We start from the raw sequence: 25613 nt of genomic DNA, 5'->3' as shown, positions 1-25613 counted from the left end.
CCTAATTAGCGCATATGGCATGCGGCATTCAGTAGGTGGCCGTGGCATGGCATTTTATACAAACGGTGCCAGAGTCATGCCAGATGAGCCATAGGCAGACCACCATGTAGAAACGGTCACAGGAGAAAATATTTCCACGAGTGGCTATGATGTGGCGCCTTTTTTAGGGTTCCCTAAGTCTGCACGGCTTGTGGCATGTTGTGGGCCCGAGGTGGCATAGTTTTGTGCCACAATAAGAAGTTAGGGTTTCATCTACCGCCACTAGAGCATGGTCGCGCTTACAGTTAGGCTAGCCAAAATTGAAGTCTGTTGTGATGCTGGTCACGAACAGAGAGTGGGTTGGTACGTTTTGGCATGTGTACTTGGCATGCCCGTTTGGCATGTGCGATTGGCATGTTTGGCATGCCGTTTGGCATGTGTGTCTGGCATGCTCGCTTTGGCATGTTTAGCATGCCGTTAGTATGTTGGTGCGGTTTTTGGGGAGCCAACTTAGTATGGCGACTTCTTGACACAACTTCCACCTCTTTTAAAGCTGTGGCAGGTTTGGAGCAACCTGATTGGTCAATAAAGGTAGGGGTCTGCCAAGCACGGGCGTGGCCACCCTTTTGGTGCGCATGGCAGGTTTAACGCAACCTAATTGGTTGATGGGGAATAGGGCCGACAAGTATGGGCCCAACCACAACTCATGGAAATGTGGCAGGTTTAAAGCGATCTGATTGGTCGACAAAGGAATTAGGGCCGGTTGGGTAGCATAGAGCATGGCCAAATGGCGCCGGCTAGCCTATGTCATGGCCACGCTCCCTCTCATTGCTTCTCCTACTCCGCGGCTCTGTTATTCTTTGTTTTCTGATTTCGGGTAGGACTTTACACCTACTAATCCACGACGGATCAATTGCTTAGTTGCTTAAGCATAATCTCGACCAACGGGGCCTAATATACTGCGCAGGGAGCCAAAACCCTAATTTTTGCAAATTAGTTAGATTCATGAATTTTGTGATTATCACGAAATTGATTGAATTCTATGTGTTGACACAGAATTATTTATTTACAGAGAGCAGCATGCTTTCTGACTGAGTATTTCGTGCAAGGACCTTAACCTTTGATACTTGGAAATTTGTGTTACTCTGCTGCGAGTGAACATAAATCCGTCATGCCATACCAATATTAAGGGTTTTGTCGGGGAACATAACACAGGAAAAGTACTCAGAGGGTCTTATATTAGAGAATAACATAAGCAAGGTGTTCAAATTTACAGAGTATCTGGGATTTTTGCTACATGCGCCAGTCTGGATAAATTTCGTGTTGATAAATTGAACGGCTCAATAAATGTGCCAGTGGAGAGGTTGACACTCATCACTTTTACATGGCTTCGTTTCTTTGCAGAGTGACGGTACATTAAATGCAAGGTTTTACAAATTTAACCCTGAACTAAAAACCACCGTCAACATTAAGTCCCCTGCTTATCTCGTAACGGTGGCATTGTTGCGGGGTAAGCATTAGATGGTGACAGACAAGGATAAAATCAAAAGGGCGAGTCATGAAGAGATCGCAAGGAAAATTCGGTTAACCTTTTGCAGGAGGCATGAGGAATCTGTGATCTTTGCATTGGAGGCTTTGTGTAATTCCGTCTTGGTCATAGGGTGCTGGCGTTGGCACTGCTACTTTGGTCACGGAGTGCTAATCCTGGTGCTGCAGGTTCGGCTACGGAATGCTAATGTTGGCGCTGCAAACTTAGCTACGGAATGGTGATGATGACTGGATTAACCACGAAATGGCAGAGATGGTGCTGACAACTTTGGCCGCGGAAAGGTGGAGATGGCGCCGGCTAGGTCCATGGAGCTGTGAAGATATGGCGCTGGAAATTTGGCTACCAAACGATGATGATGGCGCTACTTACCTGATCCACAAAGCGGGCTGAAATGGCGATGTTGGCTTAGTTCATGGAACGGTGGATGGCGCTGATGGCTTCAGTCCGTGGAACGGTTGAAACTGGCTTCAGTCCGCGGAATGGTGGAAACTGGCTTCAGTCCGCGGAATGGTGGAAAGCCGGCTTCAGTCCGCGGAATGGTGGAAACTGCTCTTGGCTGGTTAGGAGCAAGTGGAAATGGCACTGCTTTGAATGTTGTAGGTGGTGCTGCTTTGGATGTGTAGCAGGCAAAGATGGCACTGTTTTGAACGATGAAAATGGCGCTGCTTTGGCTGCGGAGCAGGCGGAGATGGCACTGGCTAGGAGTGATAAAGATAGCGCCGCTTGCTTGGCCACAGAGCGGCAAAGATTGTGCGTCGGCTTTGATAGTGGAGCACCAGCTCCGCGGGCCCAGCTGCCCGTTTCCGTGCATGGCCAAAGAAGACACCTTCTTCTATTCAAACTCCAAAAGACAATGTATATAAAAGGCGTTACCCACCCTCTCCATTTTTGCATCATTGTTTTTGTTTCCGTGTCTCCGTGGAAAGGCAAACATATTTCAGGTATGTGTTGATGCCAGGGTTCCGAGCTAGGAAAACGAATTCCTCCTTCGAATATCTGACCGTTTTCTCCCGATCCTCATTAGGGTTTCGACGAGAAATTTTATCTGATTGAGGCTGATTGTTCGGCTATCGTGTGAGCTCATCGTGTTTGCTCAACATCTGTTTCTCTCTAGGGTTTTCGCAGTATATGTGGTGGTGAAACCAGATCGTCCTTCTCAGTTCAAGATAAAGACTTTCTCTGTTGAATCCATATTTCCTTCATCATGTCGAGCGGAAGCGAATCATCTTCGAGCCAGCCAGATTTTTCAGTCAAACGCAGGAGGCTTGCATCCAGAGTATGTCCCTAACCATCTCTTAATTTTCGAAATGATGAATCATCTTTTCCCATAACACTCTTTCTCTCTTCTTTTCTTAGTGTGGGAAAATACCTGGTTCTTGCGACAACTCCCCCGTCTGGATCATCCGAATTAAGAAGATCATACCGGTACGCTTTTATTTACCAATAGATATTTGTTTGTTACCACCAGCGAGTGACAAAGAGAGATTTTCTTTTGTGCAGAGATATTCAGCGGGAACATGTGTGACCGTTGTCGATGATGATGACATGGCCACCCCTCTTCCTTCGAATCAGAGCACACCAACCGCTGCAGACCTGGAAAATGCCGATTTGGGTATTTCTCGCCATGAATATTGAAAAAGAGGGGGTACAACAACCACACCCAATATTTCGATTAGCAATCTGTATGGACAAACTCCAATATACTTTCTAGAGAATCAACTAGACAGTCGGACTCAATCTAGATAAAAAGTATATCAAAGAGTTTATATCTCAATCTCTCGATTTGATATATACTCAAGTAAATAGAAATCTGCGAGTCTTTATCAAATACTAGAGAGATAACTTGGATGGTACGAAAGACCAATATCCAAGTGTCAATCAATTTAAATCAACAACCAAAAGGTCGGATATTCTAATTGATTGAACAACGCACAACCTGTGATATTTCAATTATATAACAAAATATAATGCGGAAAAGAAATAACACAGACACCAGAATTTTGTTAACGAGGAAACCGCAAATGTAGAAAAACCCCGGGACCTAGTCCAGATTGAACACACACTGTATTAAGCCGCTACAGACACTAGCCTACTTCAAATTAACTTCGGTATGGACTGAAGTTGAACCCCAATCAATCTCACACTGATCCAAGGTACAGTTATGCTCCTACGTCTCCGATCCCAGCGAGATGCTACGTACTTGATTCCCTTAGATGATCTCATCCACAACTAAGAGTTGCTACGACCCAAAGTCGAAGACTTTAATAAACAAATCTGTATCACACAGAAAAGTCTACGGTAATAGATAAATCCGTCTCCCACGAATATACCTACGAGTTTTGTTCCGTCTTTTGATAAATCAAGGTGAACAGGAACCAATTGATAAACCGGACTTATATTCCCGAAGAACAGCCTAGTATTATCAATCACCTCATAATAATCCTAATCGACGCAGTGGAATCACAAACGATGAGACGAAGTGTTTGTGATTACTTTTATATCTTTCCTATCAGAGATATCAATCTCAATCCAATTATTAGAATTGTACTCGTACGATAGAAACAGCAAGATCAGATCGCACAACTACGAGAAAGTAGTATCGGTCTGGCTTCACAATCCCAATGAAGTCTTTAAGTCGTTAACCTGGTTTAGAAGAAGAAACCAAAGGTTAAAGGAGAATCGACTCTAGCTTAGCACAACTAGTATCACACAGAAGGTGTGGGGATCAGGTTTCCCAGTTGCTAGAGTTCTCCCTTATATAGTCTTTCAAATCAGGGTTTGCAATCAATGTTAGCTTGGTAACTAAGCATTCAATATTTACCGTTAGATGAAAACCTGATTAGATTCAAGCTAATATTTTTCAACCGTTAGATCGAAAACTAGCTTGTTACACACAAATGAAATGCACGTTTCTAGGTTTGTGTAACCGTACCCAAACTTGTACATTTGTTGGTTCAACAATAGTTAATCAAATGGTTAACCATATGTTCACTTTCATATCAAACATATTCTTCTTCACCATAACTAGTTCAAATGACTCAAATGAACTAGTTAGAGAGTTGTTCAATTGCAAGGAAATCTTATGTAACTACACAAGACATAATCGAAGCAAAAACTATTTGATTCACTCGAATCGGTTCATGAACTATATAGCCACGGTTTGCAATTTGCATTCCTTAGTTTATATAAGAATAAGTTCACAAACATCGTTTTTAGATATAACCTACTCAAGTTCGCGGACTAGGTTTGCGGACTCAAGTTCCCGGACGGAGTTCACAAACTCCAGCAGAAATTCTCGGGACGAGAACTTCCGCCAGTTCGCGGACTTGGCTCACGCCACCATGCCGGTTCTCTTGATCAACAAAGTTCGCAAACTTCGGTTCAAGGAATAAGGACTTATACATATATGTGTTTCCACAACAATGCTTATATCCTCCAATGGTTATATAATCTAAACTCTCATTTCAATCATTGAAACATTCTTAGAGGACGTTGATATTCTATAGTTGTTATTGACAAACTATTTTTCGTCAAAGTAAGCAATTTTCAAAGTGATTGAAACTTGTCATGACTTTCGTCACTAGGTAAAGATGAACTTGGTTAAAGCGACAGCTGACCAACACATATTTCGAGAAATAGATAGGAGAGATAAACTCGGCTCGAAATAGCAAATGTGTATAATCTAAGTCTATATAGCAAAACGACTTTTCTCTCAAGATAGGAGATAAATAGACTTTTGAGTGATATATAAGTTCAAGTCTCCACATACCTTTTAGTCGATGAAGATCCACCGGTTCCTTGAGTAGTCCTTCGTCTTGTATGATGATTGCCATGGAGTTCTTGATCTCAACTACACTTTATATCCTAGTCCGAGACCTTATCTATAGTAGACTAGAAATAAAGACTTATAGTTTTGATCACTAACATTGACAAACATGCTTGAGATAACAACGCATGCGAATTCGATCGAGCAATTCTCTAACAAATATCCCAATACAGGTTTATCATTCGAAATCCGCATGAAGTGCTTATCTTCTAGCTACCGAAACGTTGGTGGATTCCTAGCGCGAAAGGAACTCTTGGCTCTGTATACAAAAATATGAAAAAGATATGGCCACATTGCCACCAGGAACGCGCTGCAGCATTGCTCGTCTTCCTTGGTTACCACAGTGAACTGTCTCCTGCCCATGGTCATTGAAATGGAAGGCACATCCACCCGTGACGTCGCGGAATCAACTATTGAAAAGTGGGAAAATATGGTGTCTACCTGTGAATCCCTGGAGTTTAACGTAAGTTGGCTGCGACATCGCCTTGACATTGTGAAGGTTGATAGAGCCGGTATCCTTGCCAATGTCGTTCCTGCCACAAAAGCCGCTTTGGAAGAGGAAAAGGCTCTGACCGTGGAATCCTAAAAGGTGGAAAAGGCAATCCAAGACTTGAAGAGTAGGACTGAAATATATCAAAACAGGTTGAAGATGATGCTTTCAAGGAACTACAATCTATTGGATGGGCTTTTCTGAGTCATGTAGTTGTGAGACACCTGGTTTTCTGGGTCTCGAACATATTATTATATATATTTTTTTGTGTATTGGGTTTGGAGAAATAAGAGAATTGCTTCGGCTAAATGAAATTTGATAACTGGGATTGAAGGAAACGGAAAAATATCTGGCTAGCCGTGCTATGAGACGGCGAGGGGTTGGGGTAATGGTCAGGCGTAGTATGCCGTGAGCCATTTTCCATTGATAACTGCTTCTAGTTTGCCTCCATCTTCCTTGATGACTTTGTAGTATCCACTGTTATACGCTTTGGTGACCACATAAGTCCCTTCCCATTTTGGGGAGAATTTTGGTGCGAACATGTCTTGTTGGATGTGTTTGGCGGTCTTCAACACCAGATCTCCTACTTGAAAAACTCGAGGTTTCACAGCTTTGTCGTATGCTCGGGAAAATTTATTTCTGCATGCTTGTGCGTGTTCTTATGCTTTATCTCTTCTGGAATCCAAAGTGTCTAACTCCACTATCATGGTATTCGATGCTTAGGCTTCATTCTATCGGACTCCACTTTCCTCGGCAATCCTAGCCGATGGGATTTTAATTTCCGCTAGGAGAATGGTGTCTGCCCCGTAGACGAGAGAATAGGGAGAGGCGCCAGTAGAGCTCCTTGGTGACGTCCGATATGCCCAAAACGCCATTGGCAGTTGTTCGTGCCATGTCCGAGGGTTATCATGCACTGTCCGGCAGATGATTCAAATTAGAGTTTTGTTGGTGCTTTCGGCCTGCCCATTTCCTTGGGGGTAGTAAATGGTGGAGAAGACCTGCTTAATTCCATATTCTTCGAGTAATTCCCGTACTTGCTTGTTGGTGAAGGGAGTACCGTTGTCAGTGATGATGTGCTTAGGCACGCCAAACCGGAACATGATGTATTCCTTGATGAACACTGCGATTGTGGCTCCAGTAGTCCCTCGTAAAGGGATGGATTTGACCCATTTGGTGAAATACTCTGTTGCGGTTATTATATACTCGTGTTGTTTTGATGATGACGGGTTGATCTTCCCAATGATGTCGAGTCCCTAGCTATAAAACGGCCACGGACTACTTACCGAATGCAGGGGAGTAGGGGGTGCGTAGATAAGATTTCCATGAATTTGACATTTGTGGCATCTTTGAACAAAAGCAGTCGCATCGTCCTCCATGGTCGGCCATTAGTATCTCTCGAGTATTTGGAGAAACAACTTCTTTTTCCCTTGGTGTTCGCCTTCGTGCTTTCTTTCAGCATGATTGGGATTTCCGCCCCACCTAGACACCGTAACAAATCTCCTCCAAAGCTTTTAAGATACAAGATTCCTTTATGGAATATGAATATCTTGGATCTTTGCTTCATCTTGGTTGCGTCTTTCTTGTTGGTAGGAAGTACGCCGTCACGAAGATAACTGATGTACGGATCTTGTCAGTCCCCAGCGTGGCCAACGTTGAAAACTTCCCCGGGACCTAGCCCGATTGATGCGGCAGCGTTTGGCAATATGATCAAGATCCTCGGAGCAAACGAATTGAGCCTCCATTTCTGGCCAATAGTAGCCAAGGCGTTGCAGACGCGGTAAAGCGTTACCACTAGCGTTTTCCTGCAAATTTCGCTATGAATATGGTTAAGATGCAGTTGTGCCTCTTCTTCTCCGAGGCACCTTGACAGGGAGCCATCTGGGTTCCGGTGGTACAACATCCCTTGAAGCATGAAGAAGTTTTGTAAGGTTTTGAGACTGACCTTTCCTTGGGAAAGCGAGCTGTTAAGTTCTTGGATAATCGGTGTTCTCCAGTCACTGGCTTCAGTCTCCTTAGATTGCGAAAGCCATGTTGATGCCACGGTTCATCTTTTCACCGTCAGGGTTTCTTCCAAACCCTCGAACTGCAGCTTTGATGCTAATGTGGCAATCAACATGTTTGTTGTTGTTTTTGCGGCCAACATGTGTTATGGTCGCGTCAGCGAAGTAATTTAGCAGCTTTTGCGCCTCAGATCTATATGGGGCCAGCTTCACCTCCTTCAGTGTGTATACTTCATTCATCTGGTTAACCAATAATTTCGAATCACCTCTTATTTCCAGACGTGTGGCTCCATCTTGCTTGGCTAATGACAACCCTATGAGAATGGCTTCATATTCTGTTGAATTGTTGGTGCAATGGAAATCTAGCTTGAAGGAATGCGAGAAAACTTCACCGGTTGGGGACACTAGAACCACGCCCGCTCCTCCGGTATTATTGCTAGGGGTGGATGAGCCATCGAAAAATAATAGCCACGATTCCTCTTTGACAAAAGAGATTTCCGGAAACTCTCCAGGAAGGTCTTCGTGCAGTGTTGTGGTACCCTCTTTTAGGAAAACTTCTAGTAAATCCGCGACCGCTTGTCCTTTGACAGCTCTTGAGGAAGCACACGTTATATCAAGCTCTGAAATTTGGAGGAGCCATTTGGCTGGCCTTCCAAGCAGGGCCGTTTTTGAAAGCAGGAATTTCACAGGATCGGACTTAGATATCAGCACCACTTTGTTTGAGAGCAGATAACGCCTAAACTTCTAGATGGAGTAAATCAAGGCTATGCAAGCTTTTTCTTCCTTAGGATATCTGAGTTCAGCATCCCTCAAAGTCCAACTGAAGTGGTATATAGGGTGCTCAATTCCTTCATCATCTTCTTGGGCGAGAAGAGATCCAACAGCAGTATCACTAAAAACAGTGTAGAGACGCAACAGTCTTCCTTGTATAGGAGATTTCATGACGGCTGGGGATGACAGTATCTGTTGAATCTTCTGAAACGCCTCTTGTTGTAGCGTCTTCCAAACAAAACTTGCTCCCTTCTTCAGCAAGGGGGTGAATGAAGCAACAATTTGAGCTAAACCCGGTATAAAACGCCCAATTAGTTTACCCTACTGATGAAGCTCTGGAGTTCTTTCACAATTTGTGGAGGCGGCATTGTGAGGATGGCTTGGGTTTTGGCTGGGTCGACTTTGATTCCCCCGGCGGTCAACTGGAAACCTAGAAATTTTCCTAAAGAGACGCCAAAAGCACACTTCAAAGGATTCATCTTTAGTTTGTATTCGCGACACCTTTCAAACACCTGCCGCAGAACCTCTGTATGAGCCGCCTGTGTTTTTGATTTAACCACTATGTCGTCCACGTAATCTTCAACTTGCTTGTGCATCATATCATGGAAAATAGCGGTCATAGCGCATTGGTAGGTGGCGCCATCATTTTTCAAACCGAAAGGAATCACGGTATAGTAAAAGTTTCCGGGAGGAGTTCGAAAAGCCATCTTACTTGCGTCATGCTCATACATCTTTATTTTATTGTAGCCGTTGTGCCCGTCCATGAAAGAGAACATATTGTGTCCACTGGTGGCATCTACCAGCATATTAATGTTAGGAAGAGGAAAATCGTCCTTGGGGCAGCATTTGTTCAGATCCCTAAAATCAACACAACACCTGATTTGGCCGCTCTTCTTCTTTACTGGAAACACATTGGCCAACCAGGTGGGAATGGGTTTGATAAAACCACCGGCTAGCAATTTTTGAATCTTCATCTTGATCTATTCCGCCACATCATGTCTGAACTGTTTCGGAGATTGTTTGACCGATTTGGATCCGGGTATTATATGTAGATGATGAGTGACCAGTTTCTCATCCAAGCCAGGCATTTCCTCGTATGTCCACGCGAATACATATTGATATTCCTTAAGAAGATCCTCAAGTTTTGCACGTTCGTCGGTACATAGAGTTTAGCTGATGGAGACAGGACGTGGGGATTCCTCGCTTCCGATGTTGACAACTTCGAGTTCATCTGTAGTGGAGTTGGTTCCATCCTGTAGTTGTCGTGGTGCATCCGGCACCTTTTATTGTGGCTTGCTGCTGTGATTGCATTCTATTAGGCGGATAGACTGGGTGGTAGTCTCCCCTATTAATTGCTAACCGCGGCGTCGATATACGGTTTTTCCTTTTTCGTCACGACTTGCAACAAAAGCCCGCCCCCGCTTGGTATGAGAATGAGCTAAATTTCTGTTTGATGAGGGGAAATTGACGTGCTTTTTGGAGGGATGGCGCGAGATTGGGTCCCTTTTTGTAGCGATGTGAGTCTGTCCACTTCTTCAACTGATGTCCATGTCGGGAGTGGAGTGCAGTTAATCTTGCCTGACGAGTTCCGCGAATTTTCCCTCGTCTCGAACATTTCTAGGCCACAGATTGGTGCATAAGGAGATAATGACATGGGAATGCGAATAACTTCTTCATTCAACATGGTCTTTAGGCACTGGTGATATGTTGAAGGAATAATCTTGTTATCGTGGAGCCACGGCCTTCCCAGTATCATGTGATAATATGGATCCTTCTCGATTATCTCTAACTTTACCTTCGACTGGATTGGTCCCACTGACAGATTCAGGTTGATGTATCCATACATGCTGGTTTGGTTGCCTTAAAAATTTGTTATCATGGTCGGCTGCCGTATAATTTGGCTTGGCAATACCTTGGCTGTCCTGAGTGTTCAGAGCGTAATAACATTTGAGGACGCTCCCGTATCAATGAGAGCCCTTTTGAACTCTGAATCCTTGATGCGAGCAGTGACATGCAGGGCCCGGTTATGACCTTCTTCTGCCATCATGTCGTCTTCAGTAAATGTAACATTGTTGACGGACATCTCTGATATTCTTGAAATCTCCGGATATGAAGTAACCAAACGTGCATCTAGGGCTATTTAATTGATCGCAGTGAATGTCTCCGCTCGCTGGTCCTTTGAAAGGTGCAGAAGTTCACATAAAATTTCCACCAATGTTGGTGCTTCCTGGTCTACCGTCTTCTGATTGGTGGTGAAACTGTTGATCCCGGAACGATCATCCGGGGTGTCAGTCCCCAGCGTTGGAATTTCCGGGGCAGGTGAACCTCTCTAATCCGATGTCAATTTGACAAGGAAATTGAGTATGTTGTTTATCACCTCCTTCAGCAGTTCCATGTTCCTTGTGTGGATCTCCTAAACTCGTGCCAATTCGACCAATCTTGGGATTTCTTCACTGGCCGCACCATTAGGTGCAGTGTTGGGAGGAGGGACGCCTCCATTCTCCAAAGTCTGAGTGTAATTTGGAATTGTGGAATCAGTTCTAAGACTGACCATCTTTTGAAAAGTTGGAGTTGCAACCGAGAGATTTAATCTCCCACTGTGGTCGCCAGTTGTTTGTGGGTGAAAACTGTTTCTGCCGGTTTTGGTAAATTCGGGTGTGTGGATGAAAAACAAATCTAAACCCTAAAAAATGCACTGCACGGGAGTACTTTTGATTCGAGAGATCAATCTGTACAATCCTAGCCTAAACCAAGAAATAGCCGTTCCAGGATTGCTTCGGTCACAAAGTGAAGGAGAAGGGTTGGTCTTAGGGAGGGAAGCGAAGAAAGTTTTGAGACCAGAATGGTTAATTCTGAAGGTGTGACTGTTTTATGACTTGTATCATAAAGTGGAACTGGCTTGCGGAATGAAAGCTATCAGTTCTTTGGTGATTTCTGGATACTGTGTTGTTCTCTGACCAAAACTTGTTCTTTGGTGGAAATAGGTGAAACCTGTTTATATAAGTCATAATAAAACGTACCCTGGTCTCGTAGGAAGTGGGAACGATTGAGTGATGGAAGAGTGTGTAACCGTCAGAAACCGTGCTTCCATGATGAAGGAAGTGGATCCGTTTACACCCGTTACTTCTTGCCACCATTAACCGTCCCGCTTCATGACACTTTCTTGTAACAGGCGTATTTCACGCCGTACGCTGTAAACCGCCAGACCAATACCTTGATGAGTATCCCCCAGTTTGTGACATGTTTGATGTCTCGAGCGTTTCCGTGGAAAACATGTAGAAGTTTGCTACGTGTGGCAAGTCAAAGTCAATAGACTTGCCGCAGGAAAATAGCATATGATGCTATTAGGCTCATCTTGGCTGGTCGCCTAAAACTTGCCACAGGCCTGTCAGTTCGGTAGCGAACTTGGACGACCGAGATTATATATCGTGAGGAAAGATATCCATCGATTATGGCCACACCATGTTGATGCCTGGCAACGGAATAGTGACGTTTTTAGCGTATAGCGGTGGCACTGCGGCGTGGCTGACATAGTTCGTGCATGCCAGTGGCACAGAGGTGCGAGTGGTGCCTGGCGTAGCCATGGCCACTAGATTTAGGCTCATCTTGGCTGGTCGCCTAAAACTTTCTACAAGTCTGTCAGTTCGGTGGCGAACTTGGATGGCCGAGATTGCATCTCATGAGGAAGGGTAGTCATTGGTTATGGCCACATCTTGTTGGCGCCTGATAATGGTACAGTGGCGCCTTTAGCGCATGCCGGTTTAATTGCGGCATGGCTGGCATAATTCGTGCATGTCAGTGGCACGGTGGAATGGCTGGAATATCCCGTGCATGCCAGCGGTACGATGGTGCAAGTAGCGCCTGGCATAGCCATGGTCACTAGATTTTGGCTCATTGGTGTTGGACTTCAATGTGGTGTGGCAACATCATCTTCGATGGCCACATAAATCCCAATGCTCTATGGAACATTATCTGGCTTGGTTGGCGTAGCAACCTTTCCCAAAATAGGGTTTGGCATGCCGAAACCCTAATTAGCGCATATGGCATGCGACATGCGGTAGGTGGCCGTGGCATGGCATTTTATACAAACAGTGCCAGAGGAGCCATAGGTAGGCCACCATGTAGAAACGGTAACAAGAGCAAATATTTCCACGAGTGGCTATGATGTGGCGCCTTTTTTAGGGTCCCCTAAGTCCGCACGGCTTGTGGCATGTTGTGGGTCCGAGGTGGCATAGTTTTGTGCCACGATTAGAAGTTAGGGTTTCATCTACCGCCACTAGAGCATGGCCGCGCTTACGGTTAGGCTAGCCAAAATTGAAGTAAGTTGTGATGTTGGTCAAGAAGAGAGAGTGGGTTGGTACGTTTTGACATGTGTACTTGGCATGTGCGATTGGCATGTTTTTTTGGCATGTTTGGCATGTCGTTTGGCATGTGCGCCTGGCATGCTCTCTTTGGCATGTTTAGCATGTCGTTAGTATGTTGGCGCGGTTTTTGGGGAGCCACCTCTTTTAAAGCTGTGGCAAGTTTGGAGCAACCTGATTGGTCAATAAAGGTAGGGGCCGCCCAAGCACGGGCGTGGCCACCCTTTTGGTGCGCGTGGCAGGTTTAATGCAACCTGATTTATTGATGGGGAATAGGGCCGACAAGTATGGTCCCAGCCACAACTCATGGAAATGTGGCAGGTTTAAAGCGATCTGATTGGTTGACTAAGGAATTAGGGCCGGTTGGGTAGCATAGGGCGTGGCAAAATGACACCGGCTAGCCTATGGCATGGACACACTCCCTCTCGTCGACAAAGGAATTAGGGCTGGTTGGGTAGCATAAGGCGTGGCCAAAATAGCGTCGACTAGCCTATGGCATGGCCACGCTCCCTCTCATTGCTGGTCCTACTCTGCGGCTCCGTTATTCTTTGTATTCTGATTTCGGGTAGGACTTTACACCTACTAATCCACGGCGGATCAATTGCTTAGTTGTTTAAGCATAATCTCGACCAACGGGGCCTAATATATTGCGCAGGGCGCAAAAACCCTAATTTTTGCAAATTAGTTAGATTCATGAATTTTGTGATTATAACGAAATTGATTGAATTCTATGTGTTGACACAGAATTCTTTATTTACAAAGAGCAGTATGCTTTCTGACTGAGTATTTCGTGCAAGGACCTTAACCTTTGATACTTGGAAATTTATGCTACTTTGTTGCGAGTGAACACAAATCCGTCATGCCATACCAATATTAAGGGTTCTGCCGGGGAACATAACACAGAAAAAGTACTCAGAGGGTCTTATATTAGGGAATAACATAAGCAAGGTGTTGAAATTTACAGAGTATCTGGGATTGTTGCTACATGCGCCAGTCTGGATAAATTTCATGTAGATATGTTGAACGGCTCAATAAATGTGCCAGTGGAGAGGTAGACACTCATCACTTTTACATGGCTTTGTTTCTTTGCAGAGTGATGGTACATTAAATGCAAGGTTTTATAAATTTAACCCTGAACTAAAAACCACCATAAACACCTACGTCACACAGAAAGGGGAATCGATGAAAAGAAAAATAGAGAAGCGATAGTCTTGTGTTTCTGCGGGAGAGAAGAAACGGGATCAATGAGGAAGAAAGACAAAATAAGCTTTTAGACTCGGATGAAATGAAGTTAGTTCAGAAATATAATTTAGAATTCAGATCTAACATGACAACATCTGGATTCCTCTTTCTGAAACATGGAACCTCCATGATTCTAGAGTGTCGCATTAAAGCATCTAATCTCAGCACGGGAACTGCGAGTCGGGGTTATGTTCTAATGAACCATGGACAGCTGTATGAAGTTAGTTCAGAAATATATTTTAGAATTCAGATCTAAAATGACAACATCTGGATTTCTCTTTCTGGAACTTGGAACCTCCATGATTCTGGAGTGTCGCATTAAAGCATCTTGTTAGAGCACTGCTCGGTCGAACTCGCATGTGTTGCTATCTCAAGCATGTTTGTCAATGTTAGTGATCAAAACTATAAGTCTTGATTTCTAGCCTATTTATAGATGTCTCGGACTAGTACATAGATTGTGTAGTTGAGCTTAGTTTTCACGGCGTTAATCATTTCAAGACGAATACCTACTAAGGGGAGCTTGTGGAACTTCATCGACAAAAAGTATATGGAGACTTAAACTCATATATCACTTGGAAAGTCTATTTCTACTCTATCTCCTATATTAAGACATAAGTCGTATTGCGATATAGTTTTCGATATACACATTTGAGATTTCGAGCTGAGTTTAACTCGCTTACATATTTCTCGAAATATGCGTTGGCAAGCTTTAGCTTCGACCAAGTTCATCTTATATCATGTGAAAATTACCGAGTAACTTCTTACATGGTTTGTGTGATACAATCATTTGGTGTTGTCTTGGAAAGTTTCGTAATGATTATTTCAATAACTTGAAAATTGCTTTGATGCTAATAGTGTGTGAAAAACGACTATTGTCATCCTCTAAGAAAGTTTCAATGATTGAAATAAGAGTTTAGAACACTTGACCATTATTGGATATTTCATGTTGTGCACTCTTGCACATATGTAATCCATGTCCGGGAACCATAGTATGCGCACCCGTTTGCGTACCTGTTGGTTTGAGAAATCCGGCAACCTAAGTATGCGTACCCATTTGTGTACTGGCGTACAAGTTCATGTCCGAGAATTTCCGCTGGAATTTGAAGTTTGCGTACCCGTTTGCGTACTGGCGTAACTCAATCTTAGTCCGGGTATTTCAAGTATGCGTACCCGTCTGCATACTTGAAGGTTAATCATGTCCGGAAACCTCACTCTCAATAAAAAATCCTAACAGAGTGAGATGTATTCAGGTATACTTATGTCAAAATGTTTTCTGATTCTCCGTGCTAATTTATTATCGTTCTTAGCTGGATTACCATTCACAAACAGTCATGCATAAGTATTTGTTTGTTCTAATTTGTGTCAAGTCAAAATTGTTACACTTATTTGCTCTGAAAAAAATCTCTTGTGAGAATACAAGATTTATTGAGCTTATTTATGTGAATTTATTCACTTAGCAAACACTTTGATGAATAAATGACACTCTGTGTTGTTTATTCCTTTCTTGGGTGTTTTACGTTTTAAGGGTCAAGGTTGTGTTCGTACTGGTACACATATTATTTATCGCCGACCAACTTGGGAAACCCTAAATTCTGTTTTCTGTGAAACCCTTAAATACCCAAAAACCTCTCTAAAGAGTATGCATACTCTTCCTTCCTGGTTTTAAGAATGGGGTCTCCTTCCAACTCTTGGGATTTACCAGCTGATTCAATTGATGACTCTGTTTATCCGGAGTTTGTTTTAAAGAAGAAAAGAACCCTGGTTAAAGCTGACGAACTCGAATCATGTGCCTCATGATGCGTTTTCTCATCAAGATCGAGAAAATGCTGAGATGGTCTCTGCTGAAGTGGTTCATGGTTTTCTCTCTGACCTTGGGAAGACTCAACTAAAGCTTGAGAACTCGGTAAAGGATCTTAACATGCTGCGATCTGAGTTGAAAAAGCTTAAATCTGACCTTGTTCTCATGAAGTCGCATGTTAAGGATCTTCCCAATGAGGATATCTTCTCCGAAGATACAGTTGATACAGTCTGTCACAAGCTTGAAGTTTTTGGAACCAGTAAAGCTTCCATACCAGAACTATGATTATCGCTTGTGATTTTGATTATTAGAGTTATCTTATTTATTATGTCTAGTAAATCTTCTTATGAGAATTTATTTCTTGTATTTTTAGAAGAATAACTAGGGTTTGGAATATCCTTTATTGTGAGTACACATAGCTATGTCCAACGTTTTCATCTTCATTTTTTTAGATTTATTTATTTAAATTCTAAGTTTTTTGGAAGATGATTTTTGCAATTTTAATCTGTATGATTTTATTGCAAATTGTTATGGGATATGTTGTTTACGTCCGCGAACATGTGACTGTCCCATACTTGTTCAAAAGTAAACTCTATTATGTCGGTATGAAAGTATTGATAAAAGATAGAATGAACTTTTGACTTACAAAAGTTAAAGCCTTTAATGTCATTATTTGATGGAAGAAAGGATAAAACTTTTGTTTACAAGGATTATGTCTATTGTATATCATTGTGCAAATAGTGATGGAAAATAGAATGAATCCTTGTGTATTCCGCAGTATTGGTCGATCTCCGATCCACATTTTTGTGCACATACTGTGTTGCTCCGTAAGTTCTCTAATGTCGAGCATGACCAATTGAGTTGATCATTTTTGTGGTTGATTCAATTGAGATTTTTGGATACAAATTCATGTTTTCATGTGATTTGGTTATGTCCAATGAGATCCTTCTTTTCTTGTAAAAGCAAGGTCACCTTTGTTATTCTTTCGGGAATGACATTTTATAAGGGAGATTTCTTGTTGAACTTGTGCTTAATTGCCAAATCTTTGTGGGGAGTACGGCTGTGGAATATTATAGGGGTTATCTTGTATCTTTATAAACTCCTTGATGAATGCATTTAGCTTCGGCTTTATGATTGCATCTAAATTAGTTGGTATGCTATTCTCTTTTGGTCATGAACTATCTCTATGAAAATTTCATGAGGATCCCTCTAGTTTTCGTACCTTTGCCAATTTATATTGACAAAAGGGGGAGAATTAATGTGTAGTTTCATACTACAAATACATATGGTTTACAGATCATTATATAAGGGGGAGTGGTTTTCATGTTGAAATGAAGTATTGACTAAGGGGGAGTGATACATATAACCATAGTATTGTTGTAAAAGTTGTGATACAATTGAACTTTGATGTTGTATAATAATACTATGACACTGTATAACAATGATTGAGAGCATTTGTTTTCTCATTGCTATAGCTACGGATCTTCAACAACTATGATGCTGAGTTGAACACATTTAGAATCATGGAGTACTTGGAAGTGACGAAGTTTTCGAGTCGTGTTGCAGATGCCAAGGAGATCAAGCATTTGGATGAGAAGCTACAAATTTTTATTTATTTTGTAATTCGTATGTATTGATAGTTTTGTCACTAAAATTGACAAAGAGGGAGATTGTTAGAGCACTTCTCGCTCGAACTCGCATGCGTTGATATCTCAAGCATGTTTGTCAATGTTAGTAATCAAAACTATAAGACTTGATTTCTAGCCTATTTGTAGATGTCTCGGACTAGGACATAGATTGAAAACGAAAAACTATTAAGGGGAGCTTGTGGAACTTCATCGACAAAAGGTATGTGGAGACTTAAACTCATCTATCAATTGGAAAGTCTATTTCTACTCTATCTCCTATATTGAGACATAAGTCGTATTACAATATAGTTTTCGATGTACACATTTGAGATTTCGAGCTGAGTTTAACTCACTTACATATTTCTCAAAATATGTGTTGGCAAGCTTTCGCTTCGACCAAGTTCATCTTATATCATGTGAAAATTTTAGAGTAACATCTTACATGGTATGTGTGATACAATCATTTGGTGTTGTCTTGGAATGTTTCGTAATAACTTGAAAATTTCTTTGATACTAATAGTGTGTGAAAAACGGCTATTCTCATCCTCTAAGAAAGTTTCAATGATTGAAATAAGAATTTAGAACACTTAACCATTATTGGATATGTCATGTTGTGCACTCTTGCACATATGTAATCCATGTCCGGGGATCATAGTATGCACACCCGTTTACCCGTTTTCCTACTGGCGTACAGGTTCATGTACGAGAATTTTTGTTGGTATTTGAAGTTTGCGTACCCGTTTGCTTACTGGCGTAACTCAATCTTAGTCCGGGTATTTCAAGGATGCATACCCGTTTGCATACTTGAAGGTTAAAGTTTTAAAATCGGTTTTAAATATGAACATAAACATTTATATAATAAGGAATTCAATATTTGCAAACCGTGGTTATAATGGTCATGATTGATTCGAGTGAATCAAATCGATTTTGCTTCAATTGTGTTCTTGTATAATTCTATGATAATATAGCAATTGAACAACTCTTTAACTAGTTTCATTTGAGTCATTTGAACTAGTTATAGTTAAGATGAATAAGGTTGATATGAGAATAATCATATGGATAACCTCGGTTAACTATTTGTGAACCAATATGGTGTACGCGTTTAGGTACGGTTACGTAAACCTAAATGAGGGTACATTTCATTTGTGTGTAACAAGCTAAGTTCGATCTAACAGTTGAAAGATATTAGCTTGGTTGAATCAGATTTTTCATCTAACAGTGAATATTGAATTATTTGTTACCAAGGTAACTTGGATTGCAAACCCTGATTTGAAAACTATATAAAGGACAACTCTAGCAACTGGGAAACCTAATCCCCACACCTCATGTGTGTTACTAGTTGCATAATTAGAGTCGATTCTCCTTTAACCTTAGGTTTCTATCGAGACCCCGTAGGTTAACGACTTCAAATACTTCATTGGGATTGTGAAGCTAGACCCAACTATTTTCTTTGTAGTTACGTATTTTGATCTTTCCCGATTCTATCGTATTGAGTACAATTAAAATAATTGACTCGAGATTAATTTCTCCGATAGGCAAGATAAAGTAATCACAAACATATTCGTCTCATTGTTTGTGATTCCTCAATATCGTGTTTCACTAGTCGATTAAGATTATTGTGAGGTGATTGATAATACTAGGCCGTTCTTCGGGAATATAAGTCTGGTTTATCAATTGGTTCCTGTTCACCTTGATTTATCAAAAGACGGAACAAAAACTCTTGGGTATTTCTGTGGGAGACAGATTTATTCAATCTATAGACTTTTCTGTGTGAGACAGATTTGTTTATCAAGTCTTCGACTTTGGGTCGTAGCAACTCTTGGTTGTGGGTGAGATCAACTAAGGGAATCAAGTGCATAGTATCCTGCTGGGATCAGAGATGTAAGGAACACAATTGTACCTTGAATCAGTGTGAGATTGATTAGGGTTCAACTATAGTCCAGTCTGAAGTTAATTGGTAGTAGGCTAGAGTCTGTAGCGGCTTAATACAGTGTGGTGCTCAATCTGGACTAGGTCCCGGGGTTTTTCTGCATTTGCAGTCTCCTGGTTAACAAAATTCTGGTTTTTGTGTTATTTCTTTTCCGCATTATATTTTGTTATATAATTGAAATATCACAGATTGTGCGTTAAGATCAATCAATTAGAATATCCAACCTTTGGTTGTTAATTTACATTAATTGACACTTGAACATTGGTCTTTGGTACCGTTCAAGTAACTCCTCTTATATTCAATCGGGCTCGCAGATTTCTATTTGTTGATTGTGGATTGAATTAAGAGTTAGGGATATTAAACTCTTTGATATATTTTACTCTAGATTGAGTCTGACTGTCTAATTGATTCTCTAGAAAGTGTATTGGAGTAAGTCCTCTCAGATTGCCAAACGAATTATTGGGTGTGGTTGTTAGACCGTCGCATTTTCACATCTAATCTCAGCATGAGAACTGAGAGTCGGGGTTATATTCTAATGAACCATGGGAAGGATAGGTGTGGGTCATACAGACCCACATAACTACAAAGTGTAACACCTAGTTTCCGTTGCACGTATTGTAGTTTTTTTATTTAAAGTTTAGGCAAATTGTCACATGCGATATGATAGACGACGAACTTTCAGCAATAACGATACAAATAAATATGACTTTACATTTTATAACCTGTGTGCAACACTCAATTGCAGCTTCGAATTATTTTTGTCAGTAAGTAACATCGCCAGTGTTTAAAATAGCGAAAGCGTAAAGCGATGCGTTCTCATAGTAAAACGTAAAGCGTCATTAAAAAACGTTACCAAAGCGTTGCCTCACAATATATGTAATACTATTTTCTATATGAAAACTAAGAAGTACGTGCAAGTAGAGGGAGAAGAAGTGTTAAAAAGAAGAAGAGACATCTTAAAATCTATTGACAATTGTTTCTTCTTGGTTTATGATTATGGACAACAGGCTTATTAATAACCTTACATGTATCTATATCTTGGATAGCTGGCTCTTTATAATCCTTACAAGTTTTAGATGATCAATAGTTGTCACAATACTCCCTTAACAGCTGATTTTCATAGGTTTTATATAAAGACAAGCCAAAATAGCCTTTGGGAAGAGAAAAAAATACCAAAACTGTATCTACTTTGTAGAGCGCACGTTTCAGGGCGTTTTCTTGTCAAAGCGTAAAAAAGCGCGCTCTAGTGCGCGTCTTGAAACGCTTTTTTAAACACTGAACATCGCCTTTCTTCTTTGAGTTTAAGGTGTCCTGCATTTGGTTGGTCCACATTTGAAAAAAGACTTGTATTACATTGGGAAATGGAAGTAACCCGGTTATTTTCCAAATAGCTGTTACCATATACCCATTGGGAAAAGCCGACTCTAAAATCTAACAACGAATTCGCTAACATTTTTTGAGAGTTTAAGCATGCACCACCAACCTCAATTGTTGTTGCATTCTCGAGAAAGCTTAGGCTAGAGGTGATAGAGGTGTGAATGCATCACCATATAGTATACCCATCAAGTCATCTTAAGGAATATGCAGAAATTCATTAAAGGTATACAAACTCAACTTAACACACAACACACCACAAACAGTTTTTCTTTGCTAGCATCAGGGAATGAAAGCCGGTTTAATGTGCTTAATTAGATAAAGAATTCTAGAATAATGTGCCATTCATAATTATCTTCCATTTTATGATGATAATACCTAAATACCTTACCTGGCATGACATGAACACAGAAAACACATTCCAAGTTTTGTGGACTTCTTCACCTCTCTCGCTGATACGGCAAAGCAAGTTAAATGTGCAAATGAGTACACTTCTGAGACTTTTGAGTGGTAGTACAAAATATATGCTAAAAATATAGATTAATAAAAGGAGCACCTCTTACCGTCATTATCAGGGTTGGTATTCATTGTCCATCTGCGAGATCTGGATTTAAAGCTCCACTATAAACCTGAACGATAAGCTTAAAATCCTATATTGTTTCCTGCAAAAGTATATAATGTATTCCTTAATGAAGAGCAAGGCATCAAAGCCTATAAAACCTGACAATCCTATAAAAGAAAAAAAACAGAAAACTTGGATTAAGACAACACACATAATGTACGACATAAAACGCCAAGGCAGAACAATTCAAGTAAAGTGTTCTTGAACTTTTATATTTTCGCCGTGATTATTTCCTTAAACCCTAATAATACAACATGCATTGTAAATAGTGGAGCCGGGAAATACTCAATTTGTCAGTTCATATCCAAATCAATAAAAAAAAATAGATATACCATTTGTGCCTTCACCAATCTGCTCCAATTTCTCGAAACGCTACAACAAATTAAGCTGTCATGGTGCTGCTACAACCATTACTTTAAAACCCTTTTTCCAATCAAATCTCCAAGCATTACATCTCCAAATATCTGGACGTACCTACCAATTGATTTCAAAGTAATAGTGAGATTAAATGGAAGAACAAAGAATAAAGAACAGGAGAAAAGCTGAAATCTAATGAACAGACCCTAGAATTCGGGTTTACTAAGCAAGTTTCATCCTTCTTCTTACCCACCTCTACTATCCTTTTCCTTTACTTGCTGAAACACTTCGAACACCTATAGATTTCTCTAATTTGTGTTTGATTTTATTAGTTTAGTTTTATACGGTTCGTTGATTATTTTTATCAATCTTTCTCTCTTCAAAGAGGTCTGAATTTCGAAATCTATTGCAATAAGCCCTAATTTATCAATTTCTTATATGATATTTAGGGTTTTCAATTTTATTCTCAGGTTTGGGCGGACAGAAATTTTCTCAACCAAAACCAATACTTTTAAGAGTTTTTGAATACATTAAATTAATGGATTAAAATGGATTCAGTAAAGTTATAAAATCTTAAGCTATGGCACTTACTCAAACACCTTGCCAGTTCATAACAATACTAACAATAAAGAATAGACTTGCCCATTCGTGCCTTTACCAATCTGCTCCAACTTCTCGAAACAATCCACGCTTCACGAACCCGAAGAAGGAGACTGAGCAAAGTTAACCTCGAAGAAACAATATTCTACTGCTAATTACTTACTAAACAACTACAAAAATCAAGTAAAGTTACTATTAATAAACTCTGTAGACAGGATCTTACGGAGGCTGAAACCAAGCTCATATTGCTTCTACGTGCATTCCACTCGTCGCAATAATTATTCAGACTCAGTAAACAACTATTTGGATCAAGTAAATTTACTATTAAAAGACGTTGTAGACAGAATCTTACCAAGGCCGAAACAAGCGTGGCAATGGAACCGACTTTTAGCATCTTAGTTGCAATTGATTCTATCTGCATTTCATTCGTCGCAATCAAAAAAACAGTAAAAATTAGTGTTGGACCTGGACACAGTACACACAAAAAAAATCAATAATTTTAGAAATTAAGTAAAATTGAGTCTCAAGAGAAAAAATACCAAAAAGAATCACACTGAGCAGAGCATATACAGTATCGGAAACCAACTCCAGCAACAGTTGATGACTGAGACAAAAAGGTAAAAACTCTAGAATTTGGTAAACATAGAAAAACGCAGAAAACGCTGATTTTTCCTAAACCTAATACCCTAAATTGCAACAACATTACAAATCTTATTAGAACCCTTAGAAGGCGAGAATCAACTACTAATTTTTACATTGATTTCTTGACTGCATCCTAATCCGTAAAAACTGAACAATCAATGCACCAAAAACAGATAGAGCAAGAAAGTCACTGAACAAAAAAAATGAACAAACACTGATGAAAATAATAATAATGAAATCATAGATTCATAAATCAAACAAAACCTGTACCGAGAAAATTGGGTTTTCGAGCGAAAAAGGAAAGAGAGATTAAATAGTAAACACAAACGATAATCATACGAAGAAATCAAAATAGATTCATATAATAAATCAAATCAAGTTTACAACTTAGAATTCATCCTCAATCAATAGGTGTTTTAGCTACTCATGGATGTAGAAACATCCATGATATACATATGAGAAAAGTTAAGAGATATCTTTACGATTGATGAATCGCTCCAAAACCCTACCTTTTGCTTTGTGTGTTGTTTCTCCTCTCCAAGACTTACAAATTTTTGTGACCTTTTGATTCTTTTTCATTCATGACCTAATACCTCTTTATATAGGTTTACATTACTTGGCTTTCAAGTATCTAGTTAGGTTCAAGAACCCGACCCGAAAATATGAAATAAAGACCCTAACCGTGAGTTTTGGCCTTCAAAAGTATGCATACCCACTTGCATAATTAAATTTCAGTTAAAATCCAGGGGAATAAGTATGTATACCCGTTTGCATACTGAAAATCCGTTTGCATACTTGCTAGTCTTCGGTATTCGACAAAAAACTTGTTTTGCCCACAACTCCTTCGTCCGAACTCGGAATGACCTCATTCTTTTTGCATTCTTTTCCTCTTTCAATTATCTTAAAAATGGTGATGAGAAATCCTGAATTTGAATGATTTAAGCTTGGTCTTTAGACCGTTTCTTGATTTTGAGCATTTTGCTCCTTTTCGTCGCACTTCTTCCACTTCTCTTGGACTTGGACACTTGGATACTTGGAATACTTCTCTTCTTAGATATTTTCAGCACCTTTTACTTCCTTTTTGGATGATTCACCTAATAGAGACAAATAAGAGAAAACAAGAGTAATAATACGAGAATATGCAAGAATAATAGCTAAAACAAGTATGGAATTGACACTAAAATCATATGAATTCTGCACTTATCACGAACTCGCAAGCGTTGATATCTCAAGCTTGTTTGTCAAGTTTAGTTGCGAAAACTATAAGTCTTTATTTCTAGTCTACTTATATCTATGTCTCGGATTATGATAGAATGTGTAGTTGAGCTTTAAACTTCACGGTGTTCATCGACGAAGAACTACTAAGGGGAGCTTGTGGAACTTCATCAACAAAAAGTATGTGGAGACTTGAACTCATCTATCACTCAGAAGTCTATTTCTATTCTATCTCCTATTGAGATAAAAGTTGCATAGCTATATAGACTTTACCTTATACACATCTGATATTTCGAGTTGAGTTTAACTCGCTTACATATTTCTCGAAATATATGTTGGTAAGCTTTAGCTTTAACCAAGTTCATCTTTTATTCTTGAAGAAAGTCAAAAGATGATCATGCGAAAATTGCCTGGTAATATCTTACATGATTTGTGTGAGACAGTCATTTGATGTAGACTCCGAATGTTTCATATTGATCTATTGATCACTTGAAAATTGTTTTGAAGCTAATAGTTTGTGTGAGACAGTTATTCCCGTCTTCTAAGAGTGTTTCAGTGATTAAAATGGAGTTTAGAAAAATTAACCATTGATTGGATATAGCACAGTATGCGTACTTGTATGCTAACGGTTGCAAGTTACTCCAAGTCCAGGAACCATAGTATGCATACTCGTATGCGCACTGGTTTAACAGTTGAAGTCCGAGAACTTAGTATGCATACCCGTATGCGTGCTGGCTTAACAGTTCAAGTCCGGGAATTTAGTATGCGTACCCGTTCGCATACTGGCGGACATACCAAGTCCGGAACTCTAAGTATGCGTACCCGTTTGCATAGTGGGTTAAGTTTTAAAATCGGTTTGTTCATGAAAAAATACATTTATATAATAAGGAATGCAATCTTTTGCGAACCGTGGCTATAATGTTGTAGATGGTGGATTTTCGACAAAGGCTAAATTCGTAAACTCATAATTATACGAAGCCCTGATTCAGAAATCAGACGTGAGTATCGAGACACGGGTCTCTCATCGAATTCTCAACGGAGAGTACGTTCTCTCAGAGTACATGTAGATATGTAGTCTCACAAATGGACAACGGCATATCTCATGAATACTGAATACTTTCAGTGATTATTTCTAAATAGCATCACGAGATGGACGGCTCCTAGACAGCTTGCTCTGCTAGTATAGAGCGATAACGTCTTCAGGAACAAACAACAAGTTTACCCTGACT

The 25613-nt window shown here is 40.4% G+C and overlaps 1 long non-coding RNA gene across 1 annotated transcript; it reads right to left on the bottom strand.

The window, feature by feature from the left end:
• Positions 1 to 21062: 21062 nt before the first annotated feature.
• Positions 21063 to 22756, bottom strand: LOC113277392. The gene is made up of 4 exons (XR_003324890.1): positions 22519 to 22756; positions 21903 to 22044; positions 21512 to 21610; positions 21063 to 21400 (listed from the first exon to the last, which is right to left on the bottom strand). It is a non-coding gene; the product is annotated as an uncharacterized LOC113277392 (long non-coding RNA).
• Between the last annotated feature and the right edge of the window lie 2857 nt (positions 22757 to 25613).

Source organism: Papaver somniferum, chromosome 5 (genome assembly GCF_003573695.1).
Source record: "Papaver somniferum cultivar HN1 chromosome 5, ASM357369v1, whole genome shotgun sequence".
NCBI lineage: Eukaryota > Viridiplantae > Streptophyta > Magnoliopsida > Ranunculales > Papaveraceae > Papaver > Papaver somniferum.
Note: the sequence above shows the minus strand (reverse complement) of the source record. Positions and strands in the feature narration are given on the sequence as shown.